This window comes from Populus euphratica, unplaced genomic scaffold (genome assembly GCF_000495115.2).
Source record: "Populus euphratica unplaced genomic scaffold, PopEup_1.0 scaffold3.1, whole genome shotgun sequence".
NCBI lineage: Eukaryota > Viridiplantae > Streptophyta > Magnoliopsida > Malpighiales > Salicaceae > Populus > Populus euphratica.
The window spans coordinates 1,003,008-1,016,874 of record NW_011499847.1 but is presented as its reverse complement, the minus strand read 5'-3'; the positions used below and the strand labels follow the sequence as shown (position 1 = coordinate 1,016,874).

The 13,867-nt window shown below is 31.1% G+C and overlaps 1 long non-coding RNA gene across 13 annotated transcripts; it reads left to right on the top strand.

Moving 5' to 3' along the window:
- The first annotated feature begins 6,292 nt into the window (after nucleotides 1-6,292).
- Nucleotides 6,293-13,860, top strand: LOC105139877 (uncharacterized). 13 transcript variants are annotated; one of them, XR_845057.1, is made up of 6 exons: nucleotides 6,293-6,419; nucleotides 7,239-7,730; nucleotides 8,634-8,764; nucleotides 8,864-10,729; nucleotides 10,998-13,299; nucleotides 13,410-13,860. It is a non-coding gene; the product is annotated as an uncharacterized LOC105139877 (long non-coding RNA). The 13 variants fall into 13 exon arrangements; XR_845079.1 differs by lacking the exon at nucleotides 13,410-13,860 and having other exon boundaries at nucleotides 7,239-7,499; nucleotides 7,602-7,730; nucleotides 10,998-12,899; XR_845060.1 differs by lacking the exon at nucleotides 13,410-13,860 and having other exon boundaries at nucleotides 8,864-8,932; nucleotides 10,658-10,729; nucleotides 10,998-12,899.
- The last annotated feature ends 7 nt before the right edge of the window (nucleotides 13,861-13,867 follow it).

The window sequence follows — 13,867 nt, the reverse complement described above, 5'->3', positions numbered from 1 at the left end:
AAAAATAAAAAAAGTATTATTTTAATATATTTTTAAATAAAAAATATTTTAAAAAATAACAACACTAATATTTTAAAATACCTCAAAATTTTTGCTGCCCTTTGCTTCTTCCAGCCCAGTTAGCATCATTGTACGCCAACCCTGTAGTACATAACCTAGTTCAATTTTTAATAAAAGAAAGAATGATAATCCAACTACATATACTGTAATAACTAAAAAAAAATAACATATACTATAAGTAACATTGTAATAACATAAAAAAAAATAACAAGAATTGTTTGCTTATTTTCAAGTGCAGAAATGTTGAATGTTAAAAAAATATAACAAGAAAAAATTCGAAAACGGACATGGACTGTCGGAATATGATCTTAAAATAATATCAAGTTTCACTAATTTAACAATCTACTTGTATTTTTAAGATTTTTTTTATCATATTTTCTTAATATTTATAATTATACTTTCAAAATAACTTTCGTAGAGTAAATAATGTGGTTATCTTGTTTTTTACTCTTTCAATGGCTGCTTGTCAACCATCAATACAGCCGATTTTAATTTTTTTACTGGCAACTATATATGATCGCATGCTAGACTAAAATTCTCTCTAATTAGATATTAAATAGATTGTAAAAAATTATTTTTTTGCACCAGTAACTAAATCTTGGAAGGTAGCTATTGACCATTGACTAGTAATAAATGACGAGGCAGAAAATTCTTTTTGATGCTTAAAAGAAAAAATCATCAACGTAGCGGTTTTCTATCCGGTGTGGAAATAGCAGTCTTCTAAATGCTTTCTTATCTAACTTCTCTTCCAAAAAAGAGCGAGAGAATTTAATTCTAAGTATTTTTTATAATTTATTTTTATGGTGGTAATTTCACTCGGATATATCTAACTTGAAAAGATATTAAATTAATATTATTTTAATATGCTAATATTAAAAATAAAATATGCATATATATATATATAAATTATTTTAATATATTACAAACAAAAAATACTTTTGAAAAACACCATACATCAAAATATGTGTCTATTTAGGATCATGATAAATATTTTTTTCAAATTTCATTTGAAAATATATTAAAATAACTTTTTAATTTATTTTTAGCATCAATACATTAAAAAAATTCATAAACATAAAAAAATAATTTAAAATTAACAAAATAATTTTTTTTTAAAAGTATAGTTAAATTGTAATGCCAAACACTAATTAAACACATTAAAGTATAGTTAAATAGTAATGCCAAACACTAATTAAACACATTAATTTTATCAAACCCAATTTTAATTTTCGGAAGCCAAACCAGGTCCAAATTTATTATCAATATAATATAGATAAGATGCATTTACAATAATAGGAATTTGGGATAAGTTATTTTTTTAACAAAATAATTTGACTTCATGCAAAGATTAACCAAAGAAATGTTCCTTGTTCGAGAAATTCTCTTTTCTTTTTTCAGGAACAAAGTATTAGTAGGGTTATATGCTTTCAGTTTAGTGGTGTTCTTGCAAAATTGAGAAGAGTGAGACCTGGATTTTGAACCCATCATTTATCAATTTACCATTATATTAAGAAAAAAATAAAGCAAAAAACTTTTAATAATTAAAAATATTATTAAAAAAATATATTTGGGGAATTCCCTGCTGTTTTACAATAGATGTTAGACTCCCTTTACTTTCAGGTTTGTCAATAGGAGAATCCTCTACTTTTCTTTCCTTGGATTATTCTTGCTAGACTCTAAATTCCAAAATCAATGATGGCATAATGGTTATTTCCTGTCATCTGCTAGGGTAATTTAATTTCGTAATTTCTCAATATTAATTTTAATTTACAGGGACTAATTAATGATGGACTTTACGAAGTGCAAGCTAAAAAGGCAATCATTAGGCCGGATTATGTCGTGCAAACAATAACTAATCACTGCGCTGCAAGCCAAGGCTTGCTAAATGAAATGTATCGTCGAATGTAAAACCAATTTACCTAAATGAAATGTATCGTCGAATGTAAAATGCAAAATCCTTTGTCTATTTTTTTTAAAAAAATATATAGAGTTTAATATTGTTTAATTCATAACACGTTTCTTAATTATATTATTTTTTTAATGATCAATATTGGTGCCCATGACATGCATGCTAAAAACAGCTGGTGGTTCAATAATTGGAATCTTGATGGTGTTTGTTTCATTTATTTTTTTATTTTTCATATTTATGGTGAGTATTATCTTTAATTTTTATTTTTTTTTCAAATTAATATAACTTTTCGTGGGATGCCTCAGTTCAACTACCTTTTCAACCCTGCTGTGGCCTTGATGCAAGCTTTGCAGGAGAAGAACAAAGAGAGGTGAGAAAATACTTGCTAGCATAGCTATCTATGTGTGAAAGGGATGCATTTGTCCCTCAATTATCACTTGATTCTCGATTGAGTCCACAATAAAAATAATTCTCAAGTGGACCCCATCTATAAAACATTATTTAATTAACCCCCGTTATTAAAATTTGTGGGCAAAAAGACTTTGTTTTGTGATTTCAGGACAAAAAAATTTAATGTGGGGATAATAGGGTAAAGTCCAATAAATGAGGGATCCAATTGGAAGTTCTTTTATTCGGGGATCTAATCAAGACTCCGTTGATAGTTGGAGACAAATTTGTTCTTGATCTCCCTCTCGTGTGTATGCTAAATATTATTTTTTGAATTTATCTTGGATTGGTGTATGCTACATATTATTTTTTGAATTTATCTTGGATTGCATAGTTTTTATTTATACTTTTCAATTCATTTTATGCATATCCCTCAATGGAACTGGTAAAACCTTCCTTAGAAGAACAGGGGGGTGTAGTTTTCCATACTACGAGGATCAAATCAAACAATGCCACGGCCGCCAACATATCAGGATAAGACCCTTCAAAAACCACCCTCCATCATTATAATCATTGATTACTCAACCTTACTAACTATTTTCGTATCTTAATTTTATCAGTTTAATTCAATATCAGGGATTGAACTGCTTTATATATATAGAGAGAGGGGGGGTGGGGGGTGAAATAAAACCATCTAATTTGATTATTCGTGAATATACACCCCCCTTCTCTCTCTCTCTATATATATATAGAGAGAGAGAGAAGGCAAGAGAACAAAATTGTTTTAAGCCTCGGTTAGCGGAAAATATTTTTATATTTATTTATTATTAAAAAATTAATTAATAAAAAATATTTTCTAATAAAAAAATTGATATAGTTTTTAGAAAAGTATTTTTTTTATTTTAAGCAGAAAATATTTTTTGAAAATTATAAAAAATTTAAAAATATTATATTATTTACTAATTATATCAAATTTGGTCCTCAAATTTTTAATTACTATACATACATTATTTTGAATATTTTTTTCAATGTCATCCCTTAAAATTTGATTTTTATATTAACTTTGGTTTTTATTTTTATAATTATTATTTATTTTTTTTCTTGTAATTTTGTAATTGAAATTTTTTATCTATCAAACTTAGTCCTCATTCTTTTGATTGGTGATTATTTTATTTGAAATAAATTATGAAATGGTAATTATTATTATTTTAATTTTTTCATCATTCAATTTTTTTAATTGTTAGATTTGATCTTTATTATTTTAATTATTATTTATTTTCTTTAAGATAATTTATAAAATTATTTTTTTTCAATTTCATTCACATTCAACCTTTTAATTTGTAAGATTTGTTTCTCATTATTTTAATAAAATTTTTAAAAATAAAATATTAATAAGTTATTTTCTAGTTCATTTCTCATGATATAACCAAACACTTAAAAATATTTTTCAATTTATTTTTTATTATACTACCAAATATCATAAAAAAAATTTAAAAATTATTTTCAAGCAAACAAACAAATATAACCTTCATTAAAATATGAATTTCCTTGAAAGAAGAGGAAGGGAAAAGGATTCTACATGCAAGAAAAGAGTAATTAGATTGAGATATGCTTGTATCATCCCTTGATCCCCGCGATAATAATGGCATGTGAGAATTTTTATACTCAACATAGACATTCCAACTCTTAATTTGCAAATATTTTATATCTAGCATTATGAACTAATTAAACACATTAATCCTTTTATAATTTTATGAGGCGGTAAAATCTTGATTTTTGTATCTAACTCGCATAATATGTTAAATTTGTCAATTTTTATTCTGCAGTTGCTATCGGTCTTTAATTTCCACCGATGTTGAATTTTCCGAGCTGCGGAAGAAATTAATTTGACACCATGTTCCGGGTATCACTTGGCGTTAAAACTGGAATTTAAGTTTAAGCACGCTAATTGTTTTTAAACAACTTGTTGGATTTAACACTCTAAATACAATGGGACTAAACAGGCCGTCTTAAGTATTTTTAAAACAACTTGTTTGGTTTAAACACTATATAATGGGATTAAATGCGTTATATACATTCTTAATCCTTACGAAACTCGTTCAACCTTCCTCTTTTTTTCCTTCGAAAGGGAACTGTTCTTGCTAGAGATTGTCAACAAAGTTATTAATCCTTTGATTCAACCATTACTTGATCCAAGTTCCAGTTATTTGCTCGATATGTTATAATATGAATTAATAGGTTAATCAACTTAAAAAAGAAGTTAAAACAATATAATTTTATTTTTAAAAAATTAAACTAAATTTCAACTATATTATAATCTGATTCTCTCAATCGAGTTGATCAAATAAAAATAATATTTATAAATTAATATTTTTAGAAAATTTAACCCAAAATAAAAGCCAGGTCCCTCTTCATCTCACCAGGTGGACATGGTTTTAATCATCAAATGTTTACAATTTACTGATCTTATTTTTTATTGGTTGTTTTTTTTCATGCGCAGTTAGAGAGGAACATCCTCCAAGAGGAGCATGGTGGTGAACATATTTAAGCTGGAAGCTGCTACTGTCATTGGATGCATCCTTTATAATTTATGAAATAAATCCAAATATTCGGATACCTCTATTAAAGCTTTAGAGATGTTTATTTTTCATAGTATTGATGCTGTCCGGGTTTTGAGAATGATAGAACTTACGTGCTTGCTCTGTGGTCATGCACAATGGATCGATGGATATTGACTTGCTCATAGTTTGAAATGTTTTAATATTGTTTATGTGATTTTATTTAAATTATGAGATGATAGTGGATAATAAAGCTTTTTTTTATGAGAGTGTGTTTGGCTTGAACAATCTTTAATAAGCATGGTGTGATTATAAAAAAATTAAGATTTGAATAATAAGTTTTGAGTTTGAATTAGAATATATATTTTTTGTAAAAATTTAAGATAATTAAAATTTTATTTACCTATCTGAATTCATAAAATATTCTTTTCAGAAAATGAGGTTTCTTTAAATAAAAAAAAATTGATTTGAAGATATTGTGGTTTTTTTAAATATAAAACACCTTTTAAATATAAATTATATTTTTCAAAACTAAAAAAACATGTTGTTTACTAAAAAAACAAACTACCTCCAATTCAAACACATACTAAATCATTATAATTTTATCTAAAATATTTTAATTAAAAAAATTAAAACACAAAATGATATCTATGTGTTTTCATGTACCTAAGTTGATGTTTGAATACTACTATTGTTGCTAACATTTTAAGACATATAACACTCTATACTCGTATCCGGAGCTAAATGTGTATAAGGTATTTAAGTATATTTTTATTTTTTTAAAATATTTTTGGTATGGATATCAAAATATTTTTATTATTTTAAATTTTAAAATATATTAAAATTATTAAAAATAATAAAAAAATCAATTTAAAACTTTTTAATATCAAATATAGTTTTAAAATGCTTCCAAGCAGTGATAAAAATATAATACCAAACAACCTTTAACTAATTTTGAGCAATGGCAACTGCATATAATTATTAAACTTGGTTTGTTTTGGTGTAACGATTTAGAAAACCTATGATTTGAATTAAGTTTTAAATTGAATAAAAAAAATATTAATATAGTAAAAAATAAAGAGCTTGAACTTTGAACTACATTTCTCGTAACAAATTTTGCTTAAAAACAGCTGTGTAGAATATTCTTCTTACACTATTTCTCATATTAACATAGTAAAAAATAAAGAGTTTGAACATTGAACTACATTTCTCGCAACAAATTTTGCTTAAAAACAGCTATGTAGAATATTCTTCTTACACTATTTCTCGAAGCCTCACCTTCACTGAACTATAAAATATAAAGTGCTCTGAACCATGACAGCCTTATCTCCATTCTCTAGCCCCGGGAAAAAATAAAATAAAATAAATAAGAGAGAGTATATATACACTCTCTCTGTCGCTGAAGTGAAGTCTCCATGTAAGGGCAGACTCACAAGCAGAGTTCATGCTGCTCGATTCTTCTTCCCTTTCTCCACCGCGAGTCGATAAAGCTTGTTGCTATCCAGGTACTGTGAATATGCGTTTTTTTGTTCTCTTTCACAAATAGTTACTAGTTTTTTTTAAAAAAATTAAAAATGCTTGCGTCTTTTGATTCCGATTCAATCAGTTATAATTTGTCAGGGTTGATAAAAGCTAATTCTGATTGGTTGCAGCTCGTACATGATATTGTTGGTAAAACTGGCAATACCTTGGTTAATGTGATCGATGATAGTTTCTTTTGTCTACTTTAGTGATTGCATGATTTAATTTTTGTTTTGAGGGTGAGTTTTAACATATCCGACGGCCTAATTATACAAGGTAGCCATCCCTTGAATTTAATAGTCCCCGGGGGAATTTATTTGATTGTTTCACTATTCAGATTATATTGGTGGTTAGATTCATACAAATTTGATGTAGTTTGGCTGTAGAATTTTTCGAAACCTAGAAAGGGAAAGAGGAGTGCTTACTACTGAGCTGTTACTAATTGTTGAATTTCAGTTATAATGTCGTCCGTTGTAGACTTGTAAGTTCAGTATATATGGTTGCATACATGTTGTCTAAAATGACGCGAGCATTGGAAACCACTTTTTTGTTTTGCATAGTTTCTTTTTGTTTTGTTTTTTCATGAAGGATCCGTTTGATTGGCATGTTAATGAAATTCGATGTCCCTTGTCAATTTGGATGGTTGACATTATCTTGATGTGATTAATAAAGGTAAAGTGTGATAAATTCTTTGCTGATTAGTTGGCTATAATAGGTCACAGAATGTCGATTATCTGCTACAATAGGTTACGGAATAGGGAGCAGCCTACTCATGCTTCCAAGTTTTTGTTTTGTTTGTGTAGGTTGAACTTGTATTCCACCTCCGAATGGCTGGTGGCGCCACCTAGCTACGAAGAACAGTGGGTGCTTATGAGTTGTATCTTTTATAAGTAAATATTTGATTGTACTTTTTTCATGGATTATCAGGGGACCACTATATTTAATTTGTTGAGATGATTCTTGAGTTGTAAATTATCCCGAAAAATTTCCTATAATTAGGAAATGCACCCAGCTCTACATGGATTTTGGTGTTGCTGAGGAAGTAGAATGGAAGCACCTGACAGGTTACACATATCTTGTGCTTTGCCATGTGGCATTGGCTTTATGTACCATACAACTTCCACCTAATATGAATGATGGGACCCACCTGTCAGCGTGTCAAGCAGGAGCGAGATGGGGCCTACTCAGTGGAGTGAAGAACATTTGGAAATGCCATTACCTACTGAAAATGCTTCTAGTTTCTTTGAATTTTGAAACTGGATAACTTACACCACTGTTTCATTGCCTCAGAGCAGGTAAATTTTCACAAAGTAGCTATGTTCAAATCATTTTTATTAATCAACTATTGTGATTCTTCCTTATCACCTCATGGGTTTTTTGACATCCAGTTTTCTCTTTCTTTGATAATATTTCAGTTGCTAGATGCATCAAGAGTATTTATTCTGATATTAAGTCATAATTTGAAGCAACTCAATTGTTTTGGTCTGTTTCATTAGCAGTGGCATAAATGTTAATATCCATAGTCTAGGTGCTAAATCTGTAAGGTACCATGCTGAACTCATGGTCTGACATTGTTTTTATCTGCAATTCAATTTGCATATAACTCCCTCACTCTTGTGGGAGTGTCTCATGCAAAGTTGCTTACTTGTCACTGTAGCTTGCTATCTTCTCCAGATTCCATTAGCTTAGGGTTCTGTTAGTGTCCTATATCTTAAATGGCCATGTTAATTATTAAAGGACTGCTCCAACAATATGTGCAGTCACTGTTTGATGAGGTAACGGTGTCAAATGGTTTTACTGCTTTTCTGTAGAATCTCTTTTGCTAATCCTATGCTTGTCCTCACTTTACTCTTTAGGATGTTATTGTTATGTCTTCAATGCATTCAGGGGCTTTTGGCCAAAAAAAAAGAGAAAAAGGAGGAAAAATAAAGATTGAAGGCTATTTGATCTTCTCTCAGTTTTCTAAACCTGTTCATAAAATAGTGTATTTTTTTATAAATACTTTCATATGCATACATACATAAAGATTTATGGGACATGTTCTTAAGTGGTTCATTCAATTCTGTGTGATTGCTTCTGATTTCATAGTAATTTGTAGTTGTGATTTGAGGCCATTTAAATTTGGTGTCATGCAGAGGACTTATTTGTTTGGAAAGGTTTTCAGTGCTGATGATGTGTTTTTATTATATTCCTTGTAGGGGATTGTGAATGCTCAGTTCTGTCATATTCAAACTTTGAAAACAGAGGAGGAACCTGATCATGTTGTGCGATTGATCAATACGTACTGCATTGATGTGGAGTCAATCTTATTTGAACTTGGAAGTTACATGTAACACTATACCCAGAACTCAACTTGCAAAGCATCAGTTATGGCAGATGACTTCCTAGAATAATTTGGGTTATTTAACTCATTTTTATATACCTGCAGTGATCTTCCTGACGTTGATTTTTCTAAGTTGGCTGCCCTAGCCCAGCAATTAGAGGAGAGAAGCTCCCTGTAAGATGATATTTGATATTCTGTGTAAGGGTAGTTATTGGATAACAAGAGTAATAATCATGTCAGATAAATAGAGAAAATAGGAAACAATTTCTGGAATGAAGTGTATGTTTGACATTGGTTGGCTACACGTGGTGCACTTGTAGATAGGTTGCTTTTAGTGAAAAGGAGTTTAGATATACTGAAAGAAGGAAATATTAAGAGTAAAAAAGCAGCTGTTTGAACATGGTTTAAAAGGCTGAGCTAATGGTTTCTTGCCTTTGATCGAGACCTGGGTACTGGGACTTTCCTTGGTGATGCAAAAGCACACAACATGTGTGCATTTATTAATCTGATTAGGAAAGACATATTTATGTTTTCTCCTCATTTCAATCGTGCACTTTCTATTTTTAATCTTTGGGGTAGCGGGTGCTGATGGTTGATTGTTTACTTTTAGTGGTGAACGAGGAAAGAAAATTTCATGTGCTTATCTCTCTCTCTCTCTCTCATGTGCGGTTCCTCCCTTTGCTATGGTAGATAACTTGTTCAGCATGATTCATCAAACGATTGTATATTTTTGCTTCTCAAGCGGTCACTGGACCTTCAAGTGCTCTTAGCATGCTTTATATTGTCTTTCTTCTATGGCAAGGCCACAATACTTTTTGTTTCTTCATGAAATATTTTCTTAACACTACATTCTTTCCCGTTCCTTTCAAGTAAAGAGCATAAATAATAACTTGGTTCAGAAGTAGCTCCTACATGTGATGATTTATTTGTACTTGTTTGCTATCAGTCTCTTACTTTTATTAAGCTGGCATTAGGTGTTCTTACCTTTATGTTTTTTTATTTGTCTTCATGGATGTATATGGCATGCACGTAATGATGAATATCATATATGCAAATTATAGTCATTGACTATTCTATTCAGCATTTTTATATTTCCTATGTATGCTATGAGATGTCCAAATATGTATATGTAGTTGTATTAAGCAACACTCCAATTAAAAAGAAAAGCCAATTTGATTCTTTTTCTTTAGTTAAAACAACATAATGATCTAAATGGTTTAAGCACCATCTCTAAGAATAATGGTTAGCTGAAACAATAGGCTAGCACTTTTAGGCCTATGTGATAATTTATTTTTGCATGGAACTTTAAATTTATCATGAATGGTGTCATGTGGAAATGAGCTAGAGTGAACCTTCTTATATGTTGGTTCCTGGATTAAAAAAAATAAAATTAAACGACAATAATGATAGTTCATTAAAGTTCAGAAGTAGCAAGTATCTAGTAGTTTCCTTTTTTTCATCATGCATTATGCTCTAGAGTTCCACTGTCATATACATTTATCACGACTCATTCTTCCTTTTAGTTAAAAGGCGGCAATAACCCTAAGATTTACAAGTGGGATGATGTTTGGATAAATGCACTGCTGTCTTATGCATGTTCATATGATTTGTCTGTGTTAACATCCACAAACTAAAATGTTGGAATCTAGCAATGTGAGATAATCATTGGTTAAAAAATAACGAGAGCTATTAGTCACTTATATTCAGCACAAAAGATAGTAAATGGTAAAAAATTATTGCTAGTTTATAATTTTTCTTCTCAAGGAAAATAAACTGTGCAGATGGTTTTACCAATATACCTACAGTTTCTTTGTTGTCCCACTAGTCTAGCTGAAAGTTAATTTCCCATCTATCATAAAAAGAATTAAAAAGGTGGATATAATGTTCTTGGTTTTACAGCATGGGTGCAGAGCATATGAGGCTTGCATGTGCTGATCTCATTCAAGCCTGTCGTCAGATGGATAAAAGAAAGTAAGGTGGCTTTCATGCTGCGCTTTGTCATTTTCTTCTCAATTATTGATTTGTTGGAAGGGTGCGCCCTGCATGTTACATGATAGATGGTGATGGCTGATAAATAACTTGCTAGCTACTTAGACTTGTGTCGTATCTGCTTATTTTTCAAAGACATGCTTGATTTTCTTGTTGGTTATCATTTTCTTATCTTTATTATATTCAATAATTCATATATGGATCAATAACTTCCTATCCTCCAATGTATTTGCATATATTGCCGTTTCAGCTTGTCCCTTTCCCTCAATTGGATAAAGAATGAATTTGCTCATATTCGGACCAAGTTGGAAGTCGTCGTTCAGGTAATGCAATTTTAATTCTTGTCTTGTGGACTCTTAAGTTCTTGTTTACTTGAAAGTAACATATCTGTGTATTGTTGTTTGGGATTTCATGGTATGTTTCCTTGACCTCTTGTGGAGTTTTTATAGTAAGTATGTCATTTTTTGAATGAGTCGATAGTATTGCTATGTGAGTAGTGTTAATTTATTGGATGCATAATGGCAGATGAAAAATGCAACTCAGCCTAAAGGAGAATATGGGTAAAAAAGAATTCTATATATTTAAGCATATTTCCAATTATTCACAAGGAAAAGAAAAAAATGCCTAAATGCAAAACCGATTTCTCTTTTCAGTATTTAACATGAATTTAAGGTACCCTGGCTGAAACTGTAAAACAGGGCTAGCAATTTTTAGCAAATTGTTTTACTGTAAAAATCTTCAATGATTGAAATCAAAAGGGACAGTAATAATTGAATGTAGATCATAATATTACATAAAAATAACAATCCAATACTATAACTACTAAAATAATACACCACTTTTTGTTGACGATGAACTTGAATATTTATTTACTGATTTGAAATTCATCTTTCTGCAAGCACAACCTTGGTTGGTTGTCTATATTGTAGATCCTAGAATTCCTGAATGTGGTGCATGCCATAAGCCGGTTCACTTTGGTTCTACGAATCACTAAAAAGCTCATGAGTACTGCATAATCGTACATCATTATCATTCAAACTCCCTTTCCAAATATCTCACATGCTTAAGTATCTGCTAGATCCACGATAATATTTGATTGTGTGCTTCACTTATGTTTTAATTGATCAATTGTCTTTTTTCATTAAGATTTCAAAAACTCTTATTTCCTTAAATCGTGTATGTTTTAGACTTCTTGCTGCTTAAGTTGGCAGCACTTTTGATAAATGCTTGATTTGTTTGCTACCACAGGTTGGAAACATGTTTGAGTCTTTAATAGGTTTTGCTTTTGGGCTTTGGTAGAAGTTCAACATGGAAAAAAGAGATACATTTGTAATGCCACTCAATTGCATAAAACTTCTTGCTAAAGGAGGATAACAGGCAACAAAGGACTGCATCATAATCAAATCAATCTCAAAATCCCGAGTCTCAGTTTTGAGTGGCTGTGTGCAGCACTTTTAATTGAGGAAGAATAGTTTCCTATAATGGTTTTCAAGGCACGTGGGATAAGATTGCTGGCTTGTTGCATTTTAGGTATCGAATTGCATGTGGCAAAATGTGCGTCATTTCTTGGCAGCATTTTACTTAAAACATAAAAAACTAACATATAACACCAACATTAACAGGACTTTGGTTTATCGTTCAGTTGTTTTTGAGAGAGTGAGAGAAATGCATAATTATACCAAGCACTCCCCAAGTTCTTGGCACATGCAGATTTTTTCAAGTTTTTGGTTCTCCACAATAATTTCTGCTTCACAGTATTGTCCCTTTTGTAATAAAGTATGGTGCACAAATGTTTTGTTGCCTGCATTTAACAAACACTTCTGCTTGTTGCTTTTTCTGGGCCTCAATGGTTTGTAGATGGAGCGGAAGATTATGCGACTTGAGAGCAAACATAAAAAGTAGATTTCTGTCTTGTCAAGTTCACCTCGATGTGTCTGTGAGAAAACTTCTCGATAACCTATCCATGCAGGAGTGATGCTTGTGGATTTAAGATCAGGTTGTTCTTATAGCTGTTGTTGCTTTGTACTTAGTTGTATATTAGTGGATGGCATGCTGTATTAGGAAGGATTCTCATCTTTATTTTGCACTAATAAATAATATACTCATTTCGTTGAGAAAGTTGTCCGTTAACATAAAAGAATTTGTTTCCATATATTATGCTTTTTTTGGGTCTAACAAGGGGGTGAGGTTCGACTAGGTTGAACCTGACCTGATGTTTCCATATATTATTCTGCTAAACAAGATCGGACAACATTATTTATCTTACTCTATTATGGATTGATGTGGATAACACTGAAATGAATGACCATAGAGTGCTAAAATAAGTTTGCCTCATAGTTGCCCAGTTGCTGCTGTAAAATGACTCTACTTCTCTCAGTAGCTTGGGAAGAACACTCGAGAATATTGAAAGCAATATTCCACCCCTGGGTATTGAAGAGATCGGCCAGGTTTTGGTTTTCTTGGGAGAATCTTGTGATGATTCCATCAGAACAAAGAAACATAACATCTTTCGGCTGGTTAATGAGACAATTCATGACAGAGACACAATCACTGTAAGTATTTGGGTATCTTTTTCTCGCATTGTTCTAGGGAAACACAGTTTACGAGGATGGTGCCTGTCACATTGCACCAAGATAGCAGCTTAAATCTTTTTTTGATCCAGAAAAGAGCTTATCGAAGAAGATACTCGGGGTCTTCAAACTCCAATACATGAGCTTTGCCCGAGGTTAGGACCTATTAACTCACGCGCAGGTTGGTAGGTGTTCGGATTTATTCTGTCAAACCTACGGGGAAAGGGAAAGATGCATGTGGATGAACTCCTGCCATCTTGTCTTTCTGTTCCACGTCCTTCCTCAGGACTGCGCTGAATAAGTCTCTCACAGAAAATTCAAATGATTCTTGATCTGCAAAATGCGAATAATCATGCTGAATTTCCTCATGCCACAGGCTTCTGTCTGACGCAGGAACTTGATGCTTCTCTCTATTTAGGCCCGGAAATGGACTTTGATTGGCTTTCATGAGCATCTCGTAGAGTAGGATCTCCATCAGCACGAAAACTCGGTTCTTATCTAATAAATTCGTTTGGCGTAGCGGATGCCATGACAAACTCTAATCTAAAAC